Source organism: Lolium rigidum, chromosome 6 (genome assembly GCF_022539505.1).
Source record: "Lolium rigidum isolate FL_2022 chromosome 6, APGP_CSIRO_Lrig_0.1, whole genome shotgun sequence".
In the NCBI taxonomy this organism is placed as follows: domain Eukaryota; kingdom Viridiplantae; phylum Streptophyta; class Magnoliopsida; order Poales; family Poaceae; genus Lolium; species Lolium rigidum.
In genome coordinates, this window is record NC_061513.1 from 106,548,887 (window position 1) to 106,571,982 (window position 23,096).

Sequence of the window (23,096 nt, forward strand, 5' to 3'; positions counted from 1 at the left end):
TAATCCTCAACCGCTCCTCGCTGTCTGAACATAGTGCTAGAATTAACAATAAACATCTGAATTAATGCTTCATCCCGTCATTAATTTCTAGGTATCAGACATCCTACTGCCACATCCTTCTCTTCCAAATTCTCTCTGTCTTGGCCCTCGTTCTACCGAGAGTCCTGCCCATTTAATTTCATGCGAGGCCAATAGAATTCCCTTCGTGAACCAAAATCTAGATCTGACTTCTTGGGCCGACTGCTTACGAGCCTGGCCTAATCCTCCTGAAGATTGGGTTTCCTGTAACAATAGGATCTCCAAAACTCACCAAGCCACCTGGGAAACCGCAGGAATAGCCGATGCTTTAGCTTTATCACTGTCTCCCCTTGAGAAACACGAAAACCTTCTGAAAACCATCGGCTATTTTTGGTCTGATGCTTTGAATTGCTTCATGTTTGGTCATGGCCCCATGACACTAACCTTACTAGATGTGGCCATGATCACTGGCTTAGACATTGCATCCCCAAGCCCATCTGCCTTTAGGCTGCCAAAGGTTCCCTTCACGCTCTCTTCCAAAACGGAGTGCACAAACTGGGGTGCCTACCTTCGGCGCCACATGAAAAACAAAGGCCCCGTAACAGAAAAAGAACACACGGCCTTCCTGAATTTCTGGTTGGAACACTTCATCTTTTGTGGTCCTTCACTTGTCCCAACCAAGAATTATCTTTCCCTGGCCTATGAACTTGCCAGAGGCACTCAGCTTGGCATCGGCAAACTGTTTCTTGGAGAGGTCTATAGATATCTCCAGCTAATGTCTGTTAAACTGTTCTCCCAAAAGACAGTCAAAACCGGAGGTCCCTGGTGGTTTATTCGGTTATGGGCTCACTGTACTTCCAAAACCAGATCCCAAACTTTCCACCCTTAGCTACTTGCACCTTCCCGAGATACTAATGGGAGGCAGATCCGATGTACTAGCTATGGCCAAGCTCTATATAGCCTCCCAGGCAGCAAACTAACCTTAAAGGGAGCATCAGAGTGGTTCAGGATGTTCTACCAAGGCCTGGACAACCCTCTCTCCTTTCCTTACACGGAGTCTAAAAATTTTGAAAATCCAGTCTCCTTTAGGTTAGATAGCTTTGCCGATGATGCTGACACTCGGCAACTGTATTCCATCATGATCCGTCCCTGCTTCCTTCCAGTTGGCATGAGCACCTCAAACAGGATCATCAAACCTGGTTATGAGTCTTATCAGCCGGTCGTAGCAGCCCGGCAACTTGGTCTTGGACAGGTATCTCCCCACTTCTTTCTGCACCACCTGACAGAGAGCAGAGCTGATCTACCTGATGTCCTCACCAGCCAGAGGTGTTATACCTTCTTTGATGCTCTAGCCATCCCAATTCCCCACAACCTCTCTTTCACCTCCTCCACCGATGGTTTTGAGACCTGGTGGTCAATGTGGAAGACTCATGCCTTCAGGAGAGCTCTGGGACCGTTGCTGAAACAACTTGATGCTGAATATGACATCCCTGCAGAATAGGTACCACTACTCACGAATTATCTTGAAGTGGCTTATAATGATTTCCTTCTATAACCTTGCTCTATCTCCTTACAGCAACAAGACGGTCCAGATCCTGTAGATGATGACGGCTCCCCTTTCAGATTCCTCCCCCAGCTCCGGTGGTCCTCTTCTGCAAAAACTCGCCATCTTTGAAAAAGGTTGTGATGCAGAGCCAGCCGATGACACCAACATCGACTTCCAAAAGCAGAGTGTCTTCCAGGTCAGCTGCCCCCCGAGCCTCAGCCAAGGCAAGAACAGCAGTGAGGAAAGTAGCTGCCAGGAAGACTCTGAAGCGCCAAAGCCCTACTCCGGTTCAAGAAAGTCTGCACGTAAGTTGACCCATGCTTTGACTGATTTCATTCATCCTTCTAGGCTTCTGCAGCATACTTGTATTTCTTTTACAGACCTCCACTGAAGAAAACTCCAGTGAGGACACACAGTCCAGTCGAAGGGACTCGAGCTTGGGCAACTCTGGGAAAACCACCACGCAGAGCCAGCCAGACTTGCCACCGTCGGCTTCCAAGAAAAGGTCGGCCCCTGAACCTGCTGTTTCCCAAACCCCCATCAAAGCAGGGCAGGGTAGTCTACGAACAAAGAGCCGATGCATCAAGAGGGCTCGCAAGGAACCGCAAGCCTCTTTATCAAACCAAGATATTTCGAACGTAACTCCTCCATACTCTCCTTGGCTTATATTTCATGCTTACCCATTGCTGTTCTCATCGGCTAACCATTCCCTTTGCAGACTGATGATACCTCCAGTGGGGAAGTCGAGGAGGTGCCAAAGCCATCCGCCACCCTGGACCTAGCAACTCCTAAAAGTGTAGCTGACAAGGTGGCCAGCTTGGCCAAACCGACAGCAGAAACACCAGAGCCGATCACCTCTTCATCGGCTGTTCCTCTGGTCTTAGGAAAGGTACTATCCTTTCCCTTAGCTCTACCTTAATCCTTTGCTGTCTCCTGATGCTTTTCTTGTTGTTTGTCAGGGTTATGACCTTTCAAGCTTGCTGACATTTGACCCCGAATCCATCGAGCCGGCTACTGCTAAAACAAGCGAAGAGCCAGGACCCAGCACTACACATGGTCAACTCCAGCATCTCAAGGCCCTGCTCTCCTCTTCCATTGAGACATTGGTTGAAGACTCCAAGGCGGTGAAGAGCGTTCTGGAAGACATCCAGCCTCATCTCCCGGTGACGCTGCAGGTGAAACTTTGGCCAGTCGTAACTCTGTCTGCCTACAGGTCAAGAGTGACATCGGCTCGTCAGAGAATCAACCTACGCCACACCCAGCTTCCGTTGAAAGCCGATATCGCAGACAAATGCCAACGGCTTAATGAGAAAAAGGCAGCTTTGGACGCCAAGACTGACACCTCTGACGATCTCGCTGAACTGGCGACCTTGCGCAAAGAGTTGGAGGCCCTTGAAGAGAAGGTTCGGGCAACAAAACAGCTTATTGAAGTTAAGGAAGCTCTTATCGCCCAGTCCCTCGAGGAAGCAGAAGGCCTCAAAGCTGAACTGAAGTCTGATCTGGCCAAAATCCGCACCTTGAACAAGCAGCTGGTGGTAGGCAAAGACGAAGATGATGAGGCCGAGATCGCCGAGGTGGATCGCGTTCGTGCTGATGCCCTCCATGCCCTTGAGATGTTCCTCCAGTAGAGTCTCCCTGTGTAATCCGAGGAACTTCATTATTGAGTTTGTACTCCAGAGTCAATGGCTGTGCATCGGCCCTTTTTTTTTGTTTCTTAGTTCTAAAGTCGATGTCTGTGCATCGGCTGTCTGAAATTTTTTTTTACTGGCCAATTTCGTGCATCAGCCTACATATTTTATTGTCCATTATTCCATATTAGGTGCCCCCCCGAGCCGAATCTTTCAAGTGATTGAAGATATCGGCTCTTGCTGATGAATGTTGGTCGTGGCCTATCCCCAGGACCAATGTCAATCTCTTCTAGCTCATCAGCTGACGCAAACCCATATCCTAGCTTTTTATTTTTTGGGGCCGATCGCAGGGATTGGCCTTGCCACGTATGTCGATGGATGTTGCTCTTGCTACTCTATCAGGCCGGTGGATAAGACCAGCCTCACCCCGTTTTTTGACACCTCGATGCGATCACAGCCGTCCAAACTGATTCCAGAGAGCGGCTCTTGGACTTCCGAGTCCCAAATGTTCATGCCGTCTATTGAGACGTCGATCGAGTCATCTGCATGTACGACTTCTACGTCGTCTCCATCCCACTGTATCAGGCATTGGTGTATTGTAGATGGAATGCAGCAGTTGGCATGAATCCAATCCCTTCCTAGTAGGATAGCGTAGGTACTCTTGCTGTTGACGATGAAGAATGTCGTTGGGATCGTCACGTTCAGGACACCTTGCGTCCCTGATGCTTGGCCGTTGAAGTCGTTCAGTGTGACGTTGGTCTTGATCAGATCGGCACTGGAGCGTCCCAAACGCCGTAGCATGGAATATGGCATTATATTGACCGCTGCTCCCGTGTCCACCAACATCCTGCCTATATTCTTCATCATTATCATCATCATCACTCTCATCATTAGTGGATGTGTTAGGAGTAAAAGTAGGAGATACCTTTGATCCATTTTCCATAAGGCACATGTGCATACTGAAGGGTGAAGATGAGGATATTCTTGAATCCCCATTTATAATCGTGTCTTGATCCATAGAGTGTTCGATTTCCTCTACATTGTTAGTCAACAAACAACTAGAGGAAATAGAAGTATTTTGAGTATGGAAACAAGACAAGGCAAGCATATCATCATGAGATCTATGTAGGCAATTTACACATGATATGCAAGGACTATCAACACAAGCATGTAGATTATTTTCAGTGCTAGATGTGTTTAAGTCCAAAGAGGAAACATTGCAATGGGATAGAGATGAAGAGTCATAACTATTGAGCACAATATCAACATTGCAATCTCCTTCACCACTCACCATATCATTACCTTGTGTCTTGCAACACGTTGGTGAAGTGGAAGAAGATGATAACTGATACGTCTCAAACGTATCTATAATTTCTTATGTTCCATGCTTGTTTTATGACAATACCTACATGTTTTATACACACTTTATGTCATTATTATGCATTTTCCGGAACTAACCTATTGACGAGACGCCGAAGGGCCAGTTGCTGTTTTCCGCTGTTTTTGGTTTCAGAAATCCTAGTAAGGAAATATTCTCGGAATCGGACGAAATCAATGCCCAGCATCCTATTTTTCCACGAAGCTTCCAGAACACCCGAGAGCCGGCGAGAGGGGGCCACAGGGCCACCGGATGACGGGGTGGCGCGGCCGGGGCCCGGGCCGCGCCCCCTACTGTGTCACCGCCTCGTCGGCCCTCCGACTCCGCCTCTTCGCCTATTTAAAGCTCCACGACCTAAATCTTCGAGACGAATAAGCCACGGTACGAGAAACCTTCCAGAGCCGCCGCCATCGCGAAGCCAAGATCTGGGGGACGGGAGTCTCTGTTCCGGCACGCCGCCGGGACGGGGAAGTGCCCCGGAAGGCTTCTCCATCGACACCACCGCCATCTTCATCACCGCTGCTGTCTCCCATGAGGAGGGAGTAGTTCTCCATCGAGGCTAAGGGCTGTACCGGTAGCTATGTGGTTAATCTCTCTCCTATGTACTTCAATACAATGATCTCATGAGCTGCCTTACATGATTGAGATTCATATGAGTTTTGTATCACTATTAGTCTATGTGCTACTCTTGTGATGTTATTAAAGTAGTCTATTCCTCCTCCACGGTGTAATGGTGACAGTGTGTGCATCGTGTAGTACTTGGCGTAGGCTATGATCATAATCTCTTGTAGGTTATGGAGTTAATTATTACTATGATAGTATTGATGTGATTTATTCCCCCTTCATAGGGTAAAGGTGACGGTGTGTATGCTATGTTAGTACTCGGTTTAAATTGCAAAGATCTATTATGCTCTAAGGTTACTTAAATATGAATGCCGAATGTTGTGGAGCTTGTTAACTCCGGCATTGAGGTGCTCTTGTAGCCCTACACAACGAATGGTGTTCATTATCAAACAAGAGTATATGTAGCACAAAGGAAGAGAACTTATTTATTATGTGATCAATGTTGAGAGTGTCCACTAGTGAAAGTATGATCCCTAGGCCTTGTTTCCAAATACTGCAATCATCGCTTGTTTACTGTTTTACTGCATCTTCACTTCCTGCAATATTACTACCATCAACTGCACGCCAACAAGCACTTTTCTGGCGCCGTTACTACTGCTCATATTCATTCATACCACTTGTATTTCACTATCTCTTCGCCGAACTAGTGCACCTATACATCTGACAAGTGTATTAGGTGTGTTGGGGACACAAGAGACTTCTTGTATCGTGATTGCAGGGTTGCTTGAGAGGGTTATCTTTGACCTCTTCCTCCCTGAGTTCGATAAACCTTGGGTGATCCACTTAAGGGAAACTTGCTGCTGTTCTACAAACCTCTGCTCTTGGAGGCCCAACACTGTCTACAAGAATAGAAGCACCCGTAGACATCAAGCACTCATCACGGCCGGAGGTGGAAGCGACTGGGAGCTCTTCATGATGTGAAGGGGAAGAGAGATCCTCGGAGACACCACCGACCAAATGAGAAGTGGATCCACCACATATTTCCTTAAGCTTGATCCACATCTCATGAGATGACTTTCGCTTTATATATATCAAGAACCTATGAAAATCCGGTCTCAAGGAGAGTAAAAGCTCATTAGATACTTGAGCTTCAAGATGTAAGTTTTTCTCATCCTCTAAAGATAGATTTTGAGGATCCATCGGAGGAGAAAAACCTACATCTAGAAATCGCTCTATATTTGGACGCAAGGTCCGAAGATTACAAAGCAAGCGATTAATCCACAAAAGATAATTTGTGCCATCAAAGATAATTGTGTCATTGTGCACTATACTACTAGCCGACATATTTACTCTCAAGGCGGTGAAGCCTTGGACAAGGAGAGACCTGGCTCTTATACCAATTGAAAGGACGAGATGTCGCCTAGTGGGGGGTGAATAGGCATTTTAAAAAATCTTACAGATTTGGCTTGTAAGAATGCGGAATTAATCTAATGTTTATTTTACAAGCACAAATCCAAAATATGCTAGGCTCACCTAAGTGCAACAACAACAACTAAAGCTAAGCAAGATAGGCACAAGATATATGTAGCACAAGTGATAGCAAGATATATGTACTTCAAGCACGATGGCTATCACAAGGAAAGTAAGCTTGGGTATAGAAATAACCGAGGCACGCGGAGACGAGGATGTATTCCTGTGTTCCCTTCCTTTGCAAAAAGGTACGTCACGTTTGGAGGGGTTGAGGTCCCACGAAGGATTCCCCAACGCCACGAATGCTCACCCTATTCTCCGAGCCAAACCCACGAAGGATAATGACCCTTTCCTTCTGGTTAGCTTTTCCTCCACTCCGGAGATGGCAAGCTCCAAAACCACTTCACAAGCTCCACGAAGGATAATCTCGTGCCTCTTCACAATCTTCCTTGAAGAGATCACCGGAGCACCAACCGCCAAGCCAACTAGGAGGTCTCCCTCTAAGAGTAACAAGCTCACGGTCTCTCACTCGAACTAATCATGGTGGAGAGCTCAACACTATGCAATGATGCAAAGCAAGAACACTAGAGGTGTTCAAATCCTTCACACTCAAATCCCACCAAAGCAGCAAATTCTAGGATGATATTAGAGAGGAAGAACAAAGAGGAAATCAACAAATGACTCCAAGATCTAGATCCCAAGAGTTCCCCTCACTTAGAGGAGAAATGGATTGGTGGAGGTTGTAGATCTAGATCTCCTCTCTTAGATCCCTCAAGAATGAGCAAGAATCATGGGAGGGAAGGGAGAGGAAGCAAGCTCAAGAGGTTCAACAATGGTGGTCAAAAACGTGCTCAAGAACCCTAAATAACTGTTGGGGAAGAAGCCCCTTTTATACCCCAAGTGAAGATATAATCGTTGGAGGCAGATCTGAGAGTTTTTCGTGCAGCCTGGTCAACCGGGCCAAACCGGGCCTGAGACCGGGCCGCCTGGCGTGAGAGCCGGTCCGACCGGGCCACAGACCAGACCATCCGGTCCAACATGAAAACATGTTTTACAAAAACCATCATAACTTTTGCGTTCGGACTCCGATTTCGATGATCTTGGGCTTGTTGGAATCAGAACAACAAGTACAACTTTATGCATAGAAACATCATTGTACACCCACGGAGTAAAACCACAAGATGAATGTTTTTACCTATCTATAAAAGAGACACCGGTAAAACCTCCAAGCTCGAAAACGCAATAGAAGATGCATATGGATTCCGTTTTCGACGAACTTGTGCTTGTTGTAAAGCTAGCAAAAAGCTCAAGAACCTCACATAGAAAAACACCAAGAAGCAACAAGATTTATGGAATGCAAAGCATGCAAAGGATTGAGCTCCCTAAAACGATGTGATCAAGTTACCCAACCGAAAGCCCCTCTTGATAGTGCGGCTATGTATCCTATAACCCGGTCTCCCAACAACCACCTTGAGACCGGTAAAAAGGAAACCTAGCAAGGCCATACCTTTGCATTGCGCATCCCGCTTGATCTTGATGATAACTCTTCAAGCTCCACTCAAGCCGGAATGCCTCACTTGATCATTGTTGCTTCGTGAAGACTCACAAATGCTCCCCCATACACCATGATGGGAAAGCTCCATTGATGCACATCTTCACATGTCCATTATCACCAAATGGACGAAAAGCTTCAAGCATATGATCCTCTTGAGATGCTCAACCTTAACTTGCCCAACTCAACCTTGATGACGATCACCACTTCACGTCATCCTCTCATGGGCTATATGAGATCTCACTTTTCATGCATGCCCATGGAAAGATACCTAACCCACATAGACAACACAAGGGAACATATATGATGGGTTAGTTCATAAAGCATAATTGGCACGGCTTACCATACCACATGACTTCTCGTGGCACATTCTTCATGCTTCATGTGTTGACCAAACTTGAATCTATTCTTCACTCTTTGTATTGGTCAACCTTGTATCTTCCCATGCTCTATCATGCTATCTTGAGGTGTATATTCTTCATTTGTTTGCATGCTCTAAATCTTAGTCAACCATAGCTCAACTTATGAGACTATCATGACACCGACTTAGAGCCACAACTTGAATTCTTCACTTGGAATCAAGCACTCAAGATCTTGATCATTCATTGCTTATCACATAAGATAGAGCATGGCTAATATTGAGTTCCACATAAGAACTCCATCTTCATTTCTTCTTCTTGATCATATCACATATATATCTTCAAATCGATGATCTTGACGCCAATACACAAGGTATATCTTTATCTTCATGGCATCCATACTTGAATCCAACACATGGAATACAAGTAGTACCTATGGAATATTCCTTCATATAAACTCAATGAAAACATTAGTCCATAGGGGTTGTAATTAATTAGCAAAACCACACATAGGGGCAATGTACCCTTACAAAGACTCTATATGAAATACTCACCGGGAACAAGCCTAATATCTCATACTTCAAGGTGTTCGGGTGTAAGTGTTTCTATAAAATCAAAGGAGTTCGTTTATCTAACTTTGCTCCTAAAGCTTCGGAGGGTATATTTGTTGGTTACGGTGCCGAATCTCACACTTATAGAGTCTTTGACATATCCTCCGGGATTATCATCGAATCTTGTAGTGTGAAGTTCTAAGAAAATGATGGCTCCCAAGTGGGGCAAGTTGATGTTTGTGCAGGTGATGAAATACCTCAATATGCCATAGTAAGAATGGGTGTGGGATTTTTCCGCCCCATTGAGGGACACGGTGTGGCGTCTCGGGAAGGACTATGCTCTACTATGGTGGAGCCCTCATCTTCACAACATCAACAAACTCTATCTCTTGAAGCTAATAATGCACCAACTCAAGAACATGAACTAGACCCTCCCTCTAGTGTGCACGATCAAGGACAAGATCAACCAAGGATTCATGATGGATCCGATGAGTATCCATTCAATATTCTCCTCTCACCTAATATTGTCCAAGATCAAGCACGTGATGATGGGCGCTCTCAAGAAATCGAGGAAGCTCAAGTTAGTGGTCAAGACGGGGACCCAAACGATCAAGTTGATCAAGTGATACCTCCAAGGCCTAGAAGAACCAAGGAGGAGATCGAGGCCCTTCTTCTTGCAAGAAGAGATAGGAACTTGGAAATTCTTGAACACACTCATGAGAAGGTCCTAAGTGATGTAAGAGGAAGAGTTTCCACAAGAATGAAATTGGCTAATTTTAGAAATCATCATGCTTATATCTCCTTAGTGGAACCAAAGAAAGTATTTGAAGCTCTTGAAGATCCGGATTGGTTGGAAGCAATGCACGATGAACTCAACAACTTCAAGCGCAACAAAGTATGGACTTTAGTAGAGAAGCCAAAGGAGTGCCGCAATGTTATAGGCACTACATGGATATTCAAGAACAAGCAAGATGAGTTTGGAATTTTTGTGAGGAACAAGGCAAGATTGGTAGCTCAAGGTTACTCTCAAATTGAAGGAATTGACTTTGGAGAAACTTATGCTCTCGTGGCTCGCCTTGAGTCCATCCGTATCCTTATTGCATATGCATCACATCATAATTTTAAGTTACAATGAATGGATGTGAAAAGTGCATTTCTTAATGGTCCTTTGCATGAAGAGGTTTATGTTAAGCAACCCCCAGAGTTTGAGGATCCCGACTTTCCTAACCACGTCTATAAGCTTGATAAAGCACTTTATGGTCTCAAGCAAGCTCCTAGAGCTTGGTACGAGCACCTTAAAGAATTGTTGATAGACCGTGGGTTTGATGTTGGGCTAATCGATCCCACTCTTTTTACTAAGAGGGTCAATGGGGAGCTTTTCGTTTGCCAATTATATGTTGATGATATTATCTTTGGCTCTACTGACAAAGCTTTCAATGATGATTTTTCAAAGCTTATGAACGATAGGTTTGAGATGTCTATGATGGGAGATATGAGGTTCTTTCTTGGTTTTGAGATCAAGCAATTGAGAGAAGGGACTTTCATCAATCAAGCAAAATATCTCCAAGACATGCTCAAGAGGTTCAAGATGTCAGAAATGAAGGGTGTAGCCACTCCAATGGTTACCAAATGTTATCTTGCACTAGATCCCAATGGTAAAGAGGTGGATCAAAAGGTATATATCTCCATGATTGGATCCTTGATTTACCTTTGTGCATATAGACCGGACATAGTGTTGAGTGTTGGTGTGTGTGCAAGGTATCAAGCTTCTCCTAAGGAGAGCCGCATGATGGCTCTCAAAAGAATCTTTAGATATTTGGTTGATACCCCAAGATATGGTCTTTGGTATCCTAAAGGCTCAAGTTTTTATCTTAATGGATACACCAATGCGGATTGGGCAGGAGACAAGGATGATAGGAAATCAACCTCCGGGGCTTGCCAATTCCTTGGTAGGTCCTTGGTGTGTTGGTCTTCTAAGAAGCAAAATTGTATATCTATCTCCACCGCCGAAGCCGAATATGTTGCCGCCGCAAGTGGATGCACTCAATTGTTATGGATGAGGCACTTTAAAGGAATGCGGTGTCACTTGTGACAAAGTGCCTCTTTTATGTTACAATGAAAGTGCCATCAAGATTGCCTATAATCCGGTGCAACATTCAAGAACGAAGCATATTGAGATACGGAATCATTTTATTAGTGATCATGATGCTCGTGGTGATATTGAGCTATGCTATGTTCCAACCAAAGACCAACTTGCCGATATATTCACGAAGCCTCTTGATGAAGCAAGGTTTTTCTATTTGAGGAATGAGCTAAATATCATTGATTCGAGGAGTATAGCCTGACCATCTTGCAAACACACCTTCTTCTCAAAACTTTATTTGGTTTAGATGTGGTAATGGAGATAGGGGGAGTGCGGTTTAAATTATTGAGCTATCCCTCCCCCATAATGCCAATATTAAGATATCATTCTCTCTATATCATGTGTTGATATGTGAGCTTCAATGACGAGTATTGGTTTTGGACCCAAGATATATCTTCACATTGCCATACCATAACACTCATACATGGTGGCCTAGGCCACCACCCTCTTATTTGTGAAGAGTGGGTGTTATTTGGATCTTAATGGACTTTATTTGACATCTACATGTTTTTATGGGAAATCACTCTAGTTTGGCCTTTATTTGCTCATATCTTGCAAACTTGAGTGATCATGTACCATTAACTGTTTGTGCTATCTAAACCCAAGCCTACACTCATCTATAGCCATCTCCATCTTGCTCTTAAGTCATGTTTTGGAAAAAATTTGGAGTTTGTGTATCATCGGTTGGATGTTCTTGGTTGTCTCATCTTATTGGTCAATTTGCATCCTATATGTGGCGTGATATTATATTGCATCACATATGGTTATGTGCAAATACCCAACCAAGATAGGTCAGATTTCCAGTGTTCTCGAATTTTTCTAGAACACCGAATTATCCGGCCTCTGAAGGCACTGGAATATCCGGCCTGGCCGGATTATCCGCCCCTCGTTTTGGGCCGGATTATCCGGCCTGGGCTGGCTGCGTCAGATTTGAGCGAGGACGCGGGGAGGGAGGTTACAATCAGCCTCCCCCCACGCCTCTCTCTCCTCTCCCCAAAGCCTCCGGTGACACCTCTCCTCGTCGGAGCCTCCCCGTCCGCCCCCTCTCAAGATTGTTGGCTGGATCGGGTTCTCCTCCTCCCTAGATTTCATCTCCTCCAAGCGGTTCCTCCAATGGATGAGGGTATGACTCACAATCCCTAACCCTATGTGTTGTGATATATATGTGCTATTTTCTTGGTTGAGATGTTGTCTAGTTGTTCCAAATCATGTGTAGTATAATACATTTACATGCTATGAGGCCGATCTAGTGCTAGACTAGGATTTGATCGAAGTTGCTGCAAGTTTCACAGGGCCGAATTATCCGGCCCCCGCGAACACCGGATTATCCGGCCGACCGGATTATCCGCCCCCTCGGGGACAGTGGATTATCCGTCCTGGAGAGTTGATGATTATTGCATACTTTCTTGATTTGCTTTGTCTAAACTTCTATCGACTCCTAGTATGCGTATATAGTACACTACTATATCTCTACTTGACTTATGAGTTCACTCTCCTACATGCTATCATTCTTTGTCTATTCACAGGTGGTGGTTCTCGGAGGCGCCGCAATCGTGGTTCTCGATCCGGTGATGAGTTTGGTCAGTCCGCTACTAGGAAGTCCGCCACTATAAGGCGCACAGGCAAAGCGACAAGGCCAAATTACAAGGACATGGATTCTGTCTCTTATTCCGCCATTAGACAGAAGAATTGGTATGAGGATGTTGAGAGGGAATTGGAAATTGAGGATCCTCGCTTTTGGTGCATGGAGCAGCTCTTTATTTTCAAGGATATCTATGAACCCATGAAGAAGGTGAGGCCAATGCAAGCTATTGATGTGGAACTTCTCTCTCAGAGTGATCACTTTGAGGATTCCATTTGGGTTACTGAGCGGATGGGGTTGCACAAGCTCATGAAGGTCCAGTGTGACTTCAATGTTCCTCTGATTAAGCAATTCTATGCTACTCTGACCTTCAAGAAGGATGATGATCGCACCATGCAGTGGATGTCTGGGTCTTCTCCTTGTGAGGCATCTTTCCACAAGTTTGTTGAGCTTCTTGGATATCCCTTTGAAGGTGTTCGCCGTCTCCACGGTCCTCAACGTACAGACAAGGAGGTGCTCTATGATCTCTACACCGAAGAAGGAGCAATTGGCACTATTACTAGACTTCTTCCTATCTATGATCAGTTGCTTCGCTTCTTCAGGGCCACCATTGCTCCAAGTGGTGGAAACAATGATGCTATTCGAGGTGCGCTCGTGGACCTTCTTCGTCTCTCATGTGAATGTGCACAAGATGATGATGAGACCAGTGATTTCTCAGTTGATGTCATGGATTATATCTTTCATGAGATCTTTGATGCCATTGTTTCCCGTACTTCTATGCCATATGCTCCATACATTCAGCTTCTTATCAATGACACTGCTGTGGTGGAAGATATGACTCAGTTTCCCTTTATGAAACACAAGTTCAAGAAAGCTTACACCAAGAGGAAGTCACTTGCCCCACCTGCTCCAGTTGCTGGTTCTTTTATGGGAGATGCTCTCTCTAGTACCCATGCACCCGGTCGCCCAGCTGCTCAGAGGGAGGTGAAGAAACTCAACTGGTTCCAGCGCAATGTCCTGTGCATGAACATTGAGATCCATAAGGAGAACTTTGAGGCCATCCGTCAGCGCGCAGAGATACAACATACTCAGGCGGTTATTCTTCACAGGCTTAGTGGTGAGCAAGGTCCTCCTCCTCAACCTCTCGTTCAACCCGCCTACAGTGGATGGCACTCTTCTCAGGTTCAGTGGTCTAACATCGAGCATAGTATTCAGAGGAGCCACCCCCTCGCGCCGCCTCTCCACCAGTTGCAAACAGTGCCAAAGACTATGACTCTGAGACCGGCTCCGAGTGATCTCCATGGGGCGTGTAGCATCGCTCTTTTCCCTTTTTTGGCGTTTCGATGCCAAAGGGGGAGAAGTGTTCTATTTAGGACCTCTACAGGCTTTTGCATGGGTGGGACACAAGCATATGCGTTTACCATTGCTTTATCACTTGTGTCCTCTTATTTATCTTTTATGCCTTTGGTCGAACTATTTGGCTTGCTTGTTTAAAATTATGCTCTATGTGTGGTTGTGAGACATATTGTTAAGGATTTCGAAATTCTTTATGGCAATTCTATATGTTGAGACCAAATATTATGATATGGTGTGTGGTTTAAGGTATTCTGTATTCTATATCACCATATTGGTATGATCTCTATTTCTTTGTCGCAACTATATGTGTTTATGTCTCTAGTTTTGTTCATGTTGGATAGCTCTTGTGTTAAGGCCCCTCGTTCCTATGTGTGTTGCATTTGTATTCAAATGCAAATTACTTATATGCACACATGTAGGGGGAGTGCCTCTATATTTTGCCAACATGTCGATTCCTTCTAGTAATATTTGTTGCAAACCCGTATATTGTCATCAAACACCAAAAAGGGGGAGATTGAAAGAACATCTCTCGGTTTATAGTTTTGTATGTTTGATGACAATATATGTGTTACACTAATGTGCGTTGACATAGAGAAGATTATATATGTGGTTGAATTTGTGTGGAGAAACATATGAAGCCGGATAATCCGGGGCCGGATATTTCCAAAATATCTGGGCCCTGAAAAACGGCTAAGGACTTTCGGCCGGACCCCCTGGACCCTGGCCTTATATTTGGCTAGATATTTCTATCGGACCCGGATAATCCGTGTGGGGGGGGGGGGGGGGGATAATCCGGTCCTTACTTAGGCCGGATAATCCGCCCCTTTGTTCCTGCAACGGCTCGATTTTGGAGGGTTATAAATACCCCCTTCTTCCTCCATCACAAGTTGCTCATTCATCTCAAGTTCATCCACCATTATAGCCAACTCAACAGACACAAGAATCACAAGATCTCCTCCTCCAACTATCCAAAGTTCTTGATCTTTGGAGAATCGAAGGAGAAGACCCCGATCTACATCTTCACCGAAGCGATTTACATTTCCCCCTCATTTGATTGAGGGACCCTTTGCTAGTGTTCCATTTGGAAACCCTAGTTGCTTGTGGTTGATTTGTTCTTGTTATTGTTGTCGTATTGTTACAGATATTGGGAGCCTCCAATTCGATTGTGGATGTGTGCCCCAAGAACCTTTTAAAGGCCCGATTTCCGCCTCGAGGAAATCTCTTAGTGGAAGTGGGCTAGGCCTTTGTGGCGTTGCTCACAGGAGACCTGAGTGAGGCCTTTGTGGCGTTGGTATGGCCTTCATGGCGACCACACTCCTCCAAACGTAGACGTACTTCCCCTTAAAAGGAAGGAACTACGGGAATCATCTCTGTGTCTCCGCGTGCTCCACTCTCGGTTATCTCTATCCTTATTAGCTCTATTATATCTTGCCTAGCTATATCTTGCTTAGTTGTATATCTTGTCATATAGGTAAATTCACATAGTTGCATATCTAGAGAATTTACCTTTGTGTCAAGCCTTAATTGAAAAAGAACTAAAAATTGGGTAGCACCTAATCAACCCCCCCTCTAGGTGCAGCATACGATCCTTTCAACTGTCACCCTCGTAATGAAAACGTTGGTTATTGTTACAACACACATCATATTTATCCCTTTTTACCCCAGCTAAAGGATGTGGGGTTTCATCGTGTCACTTAATGCATGTGCCATCTGTCACTTGGCCACCCAGTACCTACATGCATCACACTACTTAATGTCAAACACTTTAGACAATAACGCAATGATTAATTTATTGTGCACAAGACCACATCTCTCTCATCTTTGTGGTGATGTCGAACACCTCATGCCATGGGTAAACAAGGCATTTAGAATAGAAAACCATTACATGCATCATATAAGTATCTCCGAAGTATGACAAACCATAAGGGCTCTTTTGATTCAAAATATTTATAAAGGAATTGTGTAGGATTTGGATCCTATGGGAAATTTTCCTATACAACTTGTTTGATTCGTATGAACACATCCTATAGGAAACTTGTTGTGTAAATCCTATAGGAAAAAACCATTAGGTCATATCTCATGGAAAAATTCCTTTTCTACAATCAAACACACTTTAGCAAATGCGCATGACATCCCAACCTCTTTGCTTTTCTTATTCCTATGTTTTTCCTATCCTATGAATCAAAGGAGACCTAAAAGTTCCAACACAACAGTAAATGCATAACAAGTATCATCTTATACCGCGATATCCACCATAGGAATTACATAGATAGATCCATAATCATACAAGGAACAACATATGGACTTCAACAATGATCATACATGGAGAGATTGGATCAAGTTACCACCACAAAACTATTGTCCAGGGGGTGACTATTCCCCTCTCATCATGAAGTGATGAGGAGACGCTGGTGAAGGAGGAGAGGCAACCAATGGCGATTGCGGCAGGGGTTCCCCCTCCAATCTTCCTTCGGCGATGACCTACTAGCTCTTTGTTTAGGTGTTTTCGATATTCACATCCCTATCTCTCGATGACAGCCAAGATGGGGCATATATAGTTTTTTTTAGGTTAAAACACGCATGAGGGCGAAAGGTTGAGGCGAATCGGGCGATGGAGGGGGGAAAGGCACCAGGTGGCGTGGCCTGGTAGGCTGCGCGCCATTGGGCCCAATTCCCAGCTCCTCGATCTCTTGGTGGATCACTTCATCTCATTTTTTTCGTCTCGAAAATTCCAAAGAGTGCTATCTGACCTAGCCCTTTTTGAGTCTCGTAGCTCCCGGAAAGTAAAAAGTACTAACAGGATGTGTTTTCTGCCAGACAGAGCTAAAAACAAAAGAGAGGGGATTGTTTAGAAAATCCCCAAAATCAATATAAAACATGGATATAACATTATATAAGATGCAAATATGTGGACATAAACTACAAAGTTCATGTATCTATTTTACATGCATCAACATCCCAAGCTTAACCCATGCTCCTCCTCGGGTATGAAGGTGACAAAAACTAAACATGGACTTTGAAATTTGTTGCTATGATGGATATAACAAGTAGTAATGCACAAAGTTAATGATTCATACTTTATTGAACAACAACAAGCAAATGAGATATAAAGTTACTTTATATGCACTACAAACATGCTCAACAATAAGTCATATTGTGTAAAAACAAACGAAAGGAATATGGACATTAAGCATTCAAGTGATCTCATTTGGCAAGGAATTTCTTTCTTTCTTCTCTTTGGAACAAGTGGATATTGAAAGTAAGCTTGGAATACACATGATAACACTTTGATAATAATATAGAGCATAAAATAAAATTTTGGGATATGCAACTCATGTCAACGGTAGTCATGAGAATGGGTGTTGCTAAAGTGAAAATAAGTATGGTTAATATATATATGTTTGACCTTTCACAAGTTGAATGTCTCATGCCCATTGACCACAATTTACCCAATCCACATGTTTACTCAACTAGCCACAAGGTGTTTGTCCTCGTATACACGAACTTTGTAGTTTATTGTCACATATTCCTTCATATTTGAATCTCATATAAGGTTATATCAATGTTTTATATTATTTTTGGGATTTATCAATGATCCCCTTTATTTTGGTTACGACTCTGCAGAACAGGAATCTTCTATTTTGTGTGTTTTTTTTACTTTCAGAGACCTATAGGAAGTCAAATGGACATGAGATTTTCCGAGGATAAATATTTTACGAGGACTGCAATATGAAGCTATGAAATCACGCAAACGGATCCCGAAAGGTAGAAAGCCTATGGGTGGCGCGACCCACACCCATGGCCGCGCCACCTAGGCATTCCACCTGCTCGAGCATCCTCAGCCGTCCACCAAGAGCGTCGGATGATGGTCCTGACCTAAAACCCCATATATATAAAGGACCCCTGCCAAATATCGGAAAGGATTCGGGGTGTAGATTAGAAAGACCAAAAAAGAGTCAGCACCAAGTTTATATAAAACTATATGAAGACACTCCAAGTTTATATGGAAATCTTATGTTGCTCGAAGAACAAAGTTTAGAGGTTTGCAAACCAAGAGTTTGATAGGTCAAGTGGGGCTCCTTGGGCATCGCCAAGATTATGGTATTCACCATTATTGGATAGCTCATATTGTGATGTTCCTTCATTCCATGTCAAAAAACTTCAACACAAAACTTTCTCCCATCTCTTTTCTATGGGGTGACATTAGTGGTAAAAATATATTCTAAGATGCCATGAAATACTTAAAAAATTATTCTAAGATGTACAACATGTATATTTCATGGTATACATTCCCTAAATCTCAATCAACTCAAAGGAGTTAAATTCGAACTTAAAGGCATGCATAAGACAAAAATGGACAACTGTCAAGAGAAACAGCAGGAGCAAAACGTATTTTTTTCTACCACCTAGACATGTGAGGAATTTCACTTGCTCTTCCCCGAACTTAAGAGAGATAGTCTCATCTTTAGAATAAATTTTAGCATCTAAATATTTTTAAAAATGTTCTTCCAAAGATATTAGGACAAAGAGGATCATGTGGCATATCCATAACAACAAGCTCAATGACAAAAATTTACGGGCCAACATTCAAGTAAACATTCTTAACTATTACCAAAGGTAAGCTAAGATTTCTATCCGCTATTTGAACATTAATATCAGTACCACGAATAACTGATGGCAATATATCTTCTAGAATCTCATGATAGAAAGTATTGGAAATAACATTTATAGCACATCCAAGATGACATAAACTATAATAAGAGACTCCTCCAAAGGAACATGGTAGTAAGGGCTTACCAAAATCCTTAGTTTCGATCTTACCATAAATAAGATTAGGAGTGCCCTCTTCCATTTTACTATTTTACAATCTGGGAATATGTGTTCCTCAAGAATGTTTACCTCTTCAATAATTTCGGATTCCTTGGGTGCTTCCTCAATGATCTTAGAAGTGAGCTTCTCCTCTTCATCAAGTTCGCATATTTTTGGGCTTCATATGCTAGCTCATGCATTCTTTTGCTCCTATGGAAGGGATGGATCCTTATAAGGAGGTCTCTCCTTGGCTTGGCTCAAAGGAGCGTCAATATAAGCATATTCTACCTTTCTCTTGGGAAGTATTTTCTCGGTGGGCTTACCATTCCCAAACCATTGTTTCTGGGGCGCCTTAAGTTGCTCTGCAAAAACTTATAAGACATGCAAGACAATATATGCTTTGAATGGTTTCCTCATCAGGACCTTCGTTGCCACGAGCCACTTCACTGCTGGCCAACGCCTAACCTCCTCTTTGGGGAGAGTCATGTCATTGAGTTCTTTCCCATGCAGTTTGAGATTCTTCATCAACTCATCTACGTCAAAGTATCGTCTTTTTCCTTCCCTTGCCTTGGAGTTGTCAACAATGTCGATCGCTGCCTCCTTGATCGCCCTTACCTCACCCTAACCTTCCAACCAGACTATCAAGCGTGTGAGCAGCCAACCAGAGTCAGCCCTTAGTCATCCTGAGCAGCCAAAAGGGTGGAGGGGAGTGGGAGCATGTGATCGAAGGTTTTCTACCGACAAAGATGAGTTTGCCTCCGCCGTCACTAGATACCTAGAAAATTAGATCACCATCAGCACGAGGTCAACGATGACCAAACATTGCACAACATACATCACTTTCTTGCCAAGCTTTAGGGCCAGTTTTGGTATGGGTCAGCACTGTTTCGACATGTTACACCGTGTTGCATTGCGCTGATTTTTTTTAAAAACTTTAGGCATGACCAAACCTAGTTTATCGAGTTGTGCTAGCCCGACCGAGGAGCGCGCTCGTTGCGGGCGGGGCATCGCACACACGTCAACACCGTCGGCCACGACCCAATAACATGTATGGTTTTTTTCTATTTAGATTAAAAATGTTTACATTGAAAAAATATCACATATACAATTTTAAAATTGAAAAGTTCAGATTAGAAAACAATCAAATAAAAATTTTAAAATTTTAAAATTATTCAAATCTAAAAAATGTTTGAACTTTCAAAATTCAAAATAGAAAAGGTCCAGATTTTAAAGAAGTTCAAAAAACTGACGACCACACCGGAAAACCGGAGGAAACCCCATAAACCAAAGAAAACCAATAGAAACCGAGAAACCAACAAAGAAAAAACTAAAAGCCCAGCTCGCACTAATGGGCCTGGCCTAGCACTTGTTCACTTTAGGTGGGAGCCCGCGTTGGGCGGCGAATAAGTTTTTCCGTGCTTACCGGGTCTCGTGCTATCCGGGAAAAAACCCGGCCCAGCTCCCATCTTCACCCACAGCCGGCTTCTCGATTTTGGTATCCTTCTGCCGCCGCCGCGACCTCCACAGCACCACCCGCAATGGCCCGCGCGCGCTGGTGGCGGCATCTCCCTCGTCCGGCGCCTCCCGGCGGTAACTCCCTAAGCACTTCACCATCCGAGCGAATCCACGAATCATCCCCCAGACCCTAGTTGCATTCGCTCTCCGGCCGCCTTTTCTCGAGCATCGTTTTCTACCCTTCTGCCCCCTTTGCCAATTCCGTATGCGAAAGCTGCGGCTGCGCTCCGACTGGCGTCGGGCGGGTCGGACCCATCCGGTCGTGGATGTGTGCCAGATGCGACCGTGGAGGTTGCTGTCGAGGAATCGACGTGTCGATCTCTAGGCTCCCCATCGCACTGTGCAGAGCTTTCCGTCGCTTGCCCAGTTGCCCCCTCTCATGGATGTCGCCATGGAGGAATCGGTTCTTGTGTGACGCCGAATCGATTAAGGCAAGAAGAGAGAACCGCGTGATCTTTATTTTCCACTACTGGAATGAAAATGATCTCACACACTTAGATAGTGTTTTATTTATGTGGATGGGTAGATTGTTTGTGGTTCCCGCTGTGTCTGACTTCGTTGCTGCCATTGCCCAAGTGATAGAGCTCTGTACAAGCTCACAAGTTAATACTTAAAACTAGGAAACTGTTTGGTTGGTTGGTGATCTCAGACCATAGTCTCACCTCACAAGTTAGTTTTAAATGTGTTTGAACCAAAGGGAAGATGTGCAAGTCTAGGTTAATTTAATTTACCATCAATACATATAAAATAAATAAACATAAATACTCCGTAGATTACTTCTTCAATTTCTATAAAGATTTTGAATGTGAGGGGATAATGAGGCAAATCAACATACATGTAGGCGAGAAGCTGAGAGCAGATACCAACTAAGCTGTCAAAAGTAATGAATCATACATGCAAAACAAAACCAAGAAAGCATCTCCTTTTGGAGGACTAATGGACCATAGATGATATAGACATAAAAACACTTTTGGAGCTACTGGCACAAATCTAGTTCGTGCCGAGCTACACGTATGCTAGATTTAGGTTATGGAATGTGCATACGTCGATGCTATAAAGGGATTTCTGACGGCTTGGTTGCACATAAGCCATAGAGCATGGATAACCTTGATACGTGGAAGCAGATTTACGTGATACAGAGAGATATCTATTTTGTTGTTGCTGCTGCTTTATGTTTGCTCATTCTATCTGCAAAAGAACATCATAGTGAAAACTCAAATTCTACACTATGAAGAGTTCCTTCGTTTCAAAATGCTTATTTCTCCGTATAGCTTTGTCGGAGACCCCTGTACTGCACTTGCCTACCTTTATTCTGGATAAAACACCAGAGTGGCAAGTTTTCTTATGTTTGACTGTCAGCTATCTGTCGTAACCAGCATAAAGAGAATTTAATGATATATATATATATATATATATATATTTGATTGATGAATGATAAACCATAAACTATATTTCTTTCTTAATAGGCAAGGGCATACATGATATGCAAGAAAATAGATAGGGCAGGAGCACCTAAATGTATTTTTTCTAGGAGTAGTCACCTGGTATATGTCTTTGGACCATGTGTAGCTCTAAATATATTATTAAACTAACTTCTAATGAGCTATTCATATTAATATATCCGAGAGCACAATGCTTGATTTGGTTTTACAAAAAGAAGGTGGTGCCTGATGAGGTAGTAACTATGCCATGAGCACTGAGCATGGCGAACCACGGTCCTGTAGAATGAAAAATATTGCCAGAAGAATGTTCACTGGACAAAGGGAAAGGGATGTGTCTGTAGGGATGGATAGCAAGACTATGCTTTGGGATCTTCTTGGACCCATCTTGGAGAGGGATTTTCAAAAAATCAAGTTGCGTATATGGATTTTATCCTTATGTATATGCATTCCATTCATTTACAGTCATGTCCATGGTCGTTCCAGAATTCGCTCTTTCTTGAGCTATCCTCTGTTTAGGCTTTCTGGTTATTTCGATTTTTTTTAATCCAATGTCAGATACTCTTATCAAGTTGTGATGTTGACTGGGGGTGAAGAGCAATCATAGGATCAATCATTGAATGAATCTATTTTACTCTTGAGAAAAGTTGTCGGTTTTTGCCACGTGGTCCAGTGGCCGAGAGAGTCTTTGTTCTACAACAATTGGAAGGAACTATTGCGTTGTTTCTTTGTCCAGCTTTTCTTTGGCTGAGGCTCAAAGCAAGCATCTCATGGACCTGTTCCAATTCTCCATCGTTCTCTCAGATTTTATCACAACAATATGTTTGAACTTTGAGGGGCACAAAAGATATCTTGTTCTATCTTCTCTGCTTTGTCCGATAACAATACGACCTTCCACTATTTGCCACATATTTGTTTCCTGACAGAATAGCTTTTCACTTAAAGGTCACAGTATTCTACTGTTATTTACACGCAAATCAGATAACCATTAGCTGAACAAGACACTGATGTAAGTTAATCATATTTTCGTATTATTAGTCAAATCAGATTTTTTGTTTTGTTTCAGTTGGCTTGCCCTGCAGGTATTAATTGAACTCCAGTTTGATGTTGATAGATACTAAATGTGAACACTGGTTGCTTTTGTTGTATGAGTTTGGTACCTATGGAGAGTTAGAAAATGCTACCA